Below are 6,603 nucleotides of genomic sequence, written 5' to 3'. Positions count from 1 at the left end.
ATTTAAGCAGTGTGCTTCTTGATACTATCTTGTGCATATGCTGGATATGAGTGCTCTTCTAAAATGAGAAAAAAAATTAATCCTGTTTTAGTCAAGTTAAAGTTCTGATACTTGTCCAAGTAAGGGAAACTTGATAGTCTCACCATCCTATTGGATCATGCAGGCAACTGTCAAGCACTGTAGAGTAAAACTAGGACAGGTTGCTACCTATTTATCTTAATACAGCTGGAGATGCACACAATATAAAGCAAAATATTCAATCTATGTTATTTAAATAAAGTACACAAGTTCTAATACCCTGAAGCGTGCTACTTCAGCAGTACAGAGTTGAAGATAGTTATGAGCACTCAATGCCAACAGCAGTATTGCTTAATTTAATTAAAATCAGTTCACTGTTTGCCTTTATCACTAAAACAGTAAAAAAAACCTGCTTACAGTTATGAATTATTGGCTTGCTATGCTGTTGCATTCCTTTCTATTGACAGCTTCATGTTTTCAGAGGCTACCTACTTCTAGCTGTGAAAATTGTTCTGTATGAAACAGCTATGCTAAGTTTTAGTTCACCACCTATCTAAAATGGCACTTCTGCTACCAGGAAGAAAAAAAAAAAACCCGTATGCTAAAAGGAAGTTTTTGCCTTTTTTTTCTAAAGCTGACCTGTGGTCTTGATAGTCAATCAAACTACAAATCTTAATCTGAGGGGAGAGCAAGACATCTGGTACATGCTTTAGCTTTAACTCTGCCCAGGTACTCAAATAACAGCTCTAAGAAAAGTCACTGCTTATTGTTGCCTTGCAAAGAAGAAACTTGAAAGGATTTAACTAAGTTTGCCTTTCATAAAGTCTTTGAAGTAAGACATCGTTCATCTCTGTGAGTGGCATGGCCTCATGCAGTCAAGCACTGACTGCTTTTAGCACCGCAGCTTCCTCTTTCAACAAACAGCTCCATATAAAGGGTTGAAGCTTAGTCTCAGTTTAGCGTTGGTGTGACAAATCCCATTATCTCTTGATGCTGCCTAGGAAAGCGGAAAAAGCAGTGCCATTAATATACACACAATTGTTAACAAAACAACTGAAAGGTCTGACTAATCCTCATCAAGCAGTTGTGTGCCTTTATTGAGTAGGAAGACTTGTATTGAGCTAAGCAGGGCTTTTCATTCCCTACCTTAGTGACCTCTTAGAAAGTTTTAAGTACAAATGAGTTAGGTGAAAGCCATGGATGGTGTGCAAGCTCAAGATGACCAGCCAACTGTGTCCTGGGCTGCATCAAAAACAGCATGGCCAGCAGGTCAAGGGAGGTGATTCTGCTCCTCTGCTCTCATGAGACCCCACCTGGGGTACTGCATCCACCTCTGGGGTCCCCAACATAAGAAGGAGATGGAGCTGTTGGAGCGAGTCCAGAGGAGGGCCACAAAGCTGATCAGAGGGCTGGAGCACCTCTCCTGTGAGGACAGGCTGAGAGAGTTGGGATTGTTCAGCTTGGAGAAGAGAAGGCTCCAGGGAGACCTTATCGCGGCTTTCCAGTAGCTGAAGGGAGCCTACAGGAAAGCTGGAGAGGGACTGTTTACAAGGGCATGGAGTGACAGGACAAGGGGTAATGGGTTTAAACTAAGAGAGGGTAGATTTAGATTAGATATAAGGAAGAAAAATTCTTTACTGTGAGGATGGTGAGGCACTGGACCAGGGTGCCCAGAGAAGCTGTGGATGCCCCCTCCCTGGAAATGTTCAAGACCAGGTTGGATGGGGCTTTGGGCAGCCTGGTCTAGTGGAGGGTGTCCCTGCCCATGGCAGGGGGGTTGGAACTAGGTGGTCTTTAACATCCCTTCCAACCCAAACCATTCTATGATAAGCCTTATGTGCAAATGCAGTACTGCTTTCCCTCATGTCAGGAGGGGAACATGAGTTGCCATTGCACTATTATAATTTTGGAGGCTATAACCAGTAAGATACAGCATAAATTTAACTGTCTTACCTTCTCAATCCTCCAACCATCCTGTCGTCTTTTCCAACTTATTATACTCAATATTCATCTAAGTTGCTTTTCTATACATCCAGAGTCAGAAGTTTTACCAGTTTACTATGTGTATACATAAATATTGCTAGTGAATATACATAATCTTAAAGTTGTGAAGAATAACATTACATTCATCAGTTTATATAAACTAACAGTGAATTTTGCAAAGCACCAATTTCTGACATTTAAAATAAACTAAGAAGAGCAGATATCTTTGTGTCTTCAGTGCTGAATAACCCAGCTGGCACATAAAAACAGGAGTGCATTCATCATTGTGTGAAGGGCACTGGACTAAACACCGATGCCAACAGGGGCTCTGAACTGTTGTATACATATGAAGTATTTTACAAAACATACCATAGATGAAAACTGGAGTTTCTGTTCTAGCAAGAACAGACCCTTTGCTGCCATAACTGGTTGTATGAAAAGTACCTGATAGGGGCTTTCAGCCAGCAGATAACAAACCCGTAGCAGCAGCAGATGTCAAAAGTATCATCCTGTACAATACAAACAAGATGTATTTAGACGTGCATAGCAGCAGATTTCGTTCTATATGGCCTTTTTATAACTGCTGCATACCTTTGTGACCACAGAACGTGGGATTTCTTTCTCATTCTGTTGCTGCCTTAAAAATGTGGAGGGTTTTATCTGCATCTTATTTTAATCTGGCCATAACTCTCTGCCGATGAACATACCTGCGTACCGGTTTCTGTGGCCCAGCTAGCACTGATCTCAGTACGGCCCTACAGCATGGCAGGGCACTATCCACTCTCATCCGTCTGTGCCGAAGCGTCTCGGTGTTGCTTCAGCACTGCAAACAGGGCACACGCTGCTCTTCTGCTGCTCCTCAACCTCCTCGGTTAAGGCGGGGGGAAAAACGAGGGTTATGGCCTGGCCGTCCCGCCGGCGAGGCCGTTCCTGCGCGCACAGGCGGCTCTGTGCCGGGGAGGCCGGGCAGTGGGCCAGGCCGAGCAGGGCCACCGGCCCTTCCCCACCCCCCCCGCCCCAAGCCAGCCTCAGACCCCGCTTCGGAGCCCGGGGAGCCACGCTGTACCGGCGCCGGCCCGGGCCGCCACGGGCGACCTTTACCTCGCCGCCGGGCCCGCCGCCATCTTGTCTCGTCTCGTCCCGTCCCGTCCCGTCCGGCCAGCGGCCGCGGCGCGGCGCTCTCCCCGCGGCGGCACCGTGCTGGGACGGCTGAGGGAGGAGCGCGGCCTCCCCAGTCTGGTGTTGCTGCCGACCGGGATCTGCGCCTCGCGTCTTGTCCTAAAAACGCTTCTCCTCCTCATCTGCAACCTCCCCGCCTGTGTCCCGCCGGGGCCGCGCTTCGACTGCACAGCCTTGCCGTGGGCTGCCCGGCCTTGCCGCGGGCTCAGGAGCTCCAGGAAAGGCAGAGAATTGGGATGTTTCTCCGAGCTGGCAGCCGATGTGGTACCCTGCAGCTAGGGAGGAGCAGAAGAAGTAAGGAATCCATCACAGGACAACATGACCAGAGGCCAAGTAGCCACAAAAGAAAATGAGATCCATAGATACTATTTTTAAAGGACATCTATGTGACTTTTTTGAACATTTAGGATCAGAAATTATCCTAAGAAAGAAGGAGTGGAGTCTCAGGAGCGGTCCTGAGAAAGAAATGCCAGGAGGAGCCAGCACAACCTGCCAAGGGAGCCGGCATGGCAGTAGCCTCAGCCAGTTCGTGGGCCAGCAGAGCACCTCATCCCACAGGAGCTGTCTCTTAACCTGCAGTTCCCTGCCCTTCTGTGGTAAATGCCTTACGGCCCTTACTCCTCAGCATCTGCTCTCCCTCCCTTTTCTAACCAGGGACGATAGTGGACTGGCCTTGTCTTAGTAGTCTTAGGTCAAGCCTTGAGAGGTGGGCCCATGTGAACCTCATGAAGTTCAACAAGGCCAAGTGCAAGGTCCTGCACGTGAGTTGGGGCAATCCCAAGCACGACTACAGGCTGGGAGGAGAATGGATTGAAAGCAGCCCTGAGGAGAAGGACTTGGGGGTGTTGATTGATGAAAATCTCAACATGAGCCAGCAGTGTGCGCTTGCAGCCCAGAAAGCCAACTGTGTCCTGGGCTGCATCAAAAGCAGCGTGACCAGCAGGTCAAGGGAGGTGATCCTGCCCCTCTACTCCGCTCTTGTGAGACCCCACCTGGAGTACTGCTTCCAGCTCTGGGGGCCCCAGTACAGGAGAGACATGGAGCTGTTGGAGCGAGTCCAGAGGAGGGCCACAAAGCTGATCAGAGGGCTGGAGCACCTCTCCTGTGAGGACAGGCTGAGAGAGTTGGGATTGTTCAGCCTGGAGAAGAGAAGGCTCTGGGGAGACCTTATGGCAGCCTTCCAGTACCTGAAGGGGCCTGCAGGAAAGCTGGAGAGGGACTGTTTATCAGGGAGTGTAGTAAAAGGACAAGGGTTAATGGATTTAAACTGAAAGAGGGTAGATTTAGATTAGATATCAGGAAGAAATTCTTCCCTGTGAGGGTGGTGAGGCACTGGACCAGGGTACCCAGAGAAGTTGTGGCGGCCCCCTCCCTGGAAATGTTCAAGGCCAGGTTGGATGGGGCTTTGGGCAACCTGGTGTAGTGGAGGGTGTCCCTGCCCGTGGCAGGGGGGTTGGAACTAGATGGTCTTTGAGGTCCCTTGTAACCCAAACCATTGTATGATTCTATGAAGTCTGATTGCTACTGCAGACAGCATGCTTTGGCCAAACCTCAACTGTTGGGCTTTGTGAGACTAAAACTTCTGCACAGGTGGTAAGGCTAGATTTTGTAGCACCTTGATTCTTGCACTAACCTCTGTTCATCTTGAACCTTTTCCCCCTGCTTTCCTTCACTTTCTTCTTCCTTTTTGTTTCCCCTGGCTTTTTTCTTTCAGATCATGAGGTTTTTTTCATTTAGCTACTTTCTACCCACCAAAAAAAAAAAAATCAGATGAAGTCCTGATTAAATAAAACTGTGATACTTATTTGAGTTAACCACCATCACACTGCTCACTGGATTTGTTTTTTCACCCTGTACCACCACTGGGCAGCAATAGTCTCTGAAGTGCCCAGCAATGTTGAGTAAGGCTTAGTGTGAATCAAAATTACAGTTGTAGTTCCTTAACTTCCTTGGCAAACCCCTAGTCTTTCTGGTAGATTCTTTATCTGCACCATGGCAATAGTAATAATTGTTTTCACTCCCTGTTAGAGATACTCAAAAACTGTCTAGACATGGTCCTGGGCAGTCAGTTCTAGGTAGTCGTGCTTGAGCAGGGGATTGGACGGATGACCTCCAGAGATCCCTGCCAACCTCAACTGCTCTGTAGGTCTGTGATTAGCACAGAAGTTGTGGTGAGGAACTGGCTGGCAGTTGGATGCTACAGGTGTGGAGGCCATAGACATATCTAGGCAGGCAAAAAGCAGTCTTGAACTAACAATAGCAAGAAGATCAACAAAAAAAAATGAGGAGAGTGGGCAGTTTAAGACTTAACAGAAAGAAACAATCTGCTGTCCAGCCTACCCTTCACCAGCTCTCCTTGAGGTCAGGATTCATGACCCAGAAGAGGTTAAGCTGCAAGAAGAACAGCAAGCATGTGATGAGTCTGAATGTTAAATATTAAACAGAAGTTTTGGAAAGTACACAAGTGACTATTCTTTAGAGTAAATGCCAGCATATGGACTGGAAAGACTAGAATGGAACTCCATCAAACCTTGCCTGAAGCAGTTGGTGCTGCCACGGCGGCACACACCGTAGGCCAACACTCTCTTTCAGCCTGGCAAGTCCAGCGTTCCTATGTGCAGCATAACAAAGAAACAATGGGTTAAAAAAGTGATACAATGCACAAGTAAGTGGCACAGCACTGGGCCATTTTGGCTTTTTGAAACATTGTGATATGCTTTATAAAGAGCAATTCTCTGTTGCATGACGTTGTGCAAAGTCCTGGTGTTCCTGAACTTTTGCTCAGAGGCAGATCTGGATAGAACTATTTGTAGATGACTGCTCAATGAGATGTAGGTGCACTGATCCTCCACAAAGGCAGTGGCAGAGAAAACACCACTGAGGTGTTTCTGAGGTATGTTTTCTGTTTGGAGATTTTTTTGAGAGATTTTCTGATCTGTGTCAACCAAGATGTTGGGGATTTTTGGTTGTGATTGCTGTGGGAGAGCAGAGCTTCTGGCTGGGTGGATTATTTGACCGTGAGCAGTTGTTACGCTTTCTACCAAGGAGATCAGTCTAATGTGGAAATGATAATCAGGAAGGACTTAGAGATATGCTTCTTGTGTTTGTTCTGGGTGAGCACAAGAGAATTGGGTGGACAAGGCCTTCTTGTTTAAAGCACTTCATGAGAAGGAGAGTGTAATTGAGATATTGTTGAAAAGTGTGATTTTTTTGAGACAGTAGTTCCATTTTTCATTTTACAATATAAATGCTTCATTTTAGACATCTGTCTTTATACAGAAAAGACTCAACTTGGAAATTGCTCACAGCACACACCAGGAGAAAAATCACAAGTTCTTTAAAATAGCTTTATCCACTATACGTCTTTAGTGTCAAATTTTGAAGGTATTTAAAGAAGGATAGCTCTTCTGATGAATTTGCACT

General features: G+C 46.7%; 1 long non-coding RNA gene and 1 other non-coding gene across 3 annotated transcripts; both read right to left on the bottom strand.

The window, feature by feature from the left end:
* Positions 1 to 765: 765 nt before the first annotated feature.
* Positions 766 to 3,267, bottom strand: LOC129199919 (uncharacterized). 2 transcript variants are annotated; one of them, XR_008574773.1, is made up of 3 exons: positions 3,103 to 3,267; positions 2,709 to 2,865; positions 766 to 1,015 (listed from the first exon to the last, which is right to left on the bottom strand). It is a non-coding gene; the product is annotated as an uncharacterized LOC129199919 (long non-coding RNA). The 2 variants fall into 2 exon arrangements; XR_008574772.1 differs by having other exon boundaries at positions 2,709 to 2,868; positions 3,103 to 3,264.
* LOC129199997 (small nucleolar RNA SNORA47) lies at positions 1,859 to 1,986 on the bottom strand. The gene has a single exon (XR_008574789.1). It is a non-coding gene; the product is annotated as a small nucleolar RNA SNORA47 (small nucleolar RNA).
* Positions 3,268 to 6,603: the final 3,336 nt, after the last annotated feature.

The sequence above is a fragment of the Grus americana genome, chromosome Z (genome assembly GCF_028858705.1).
Source record: "Grus americana isolate bGruAme1 chromosome Z, bGruAme1.mat, whole genome shotgun sequence".
Lineage (NCBI taxonomy): Eukaryota > Metazoa > Chordata > Aves > Gruiformes > Gruidae > Grus > Grus americana.
This window is presented reverse-complemented; position numbering and strand designations above follow the sequence as displayed.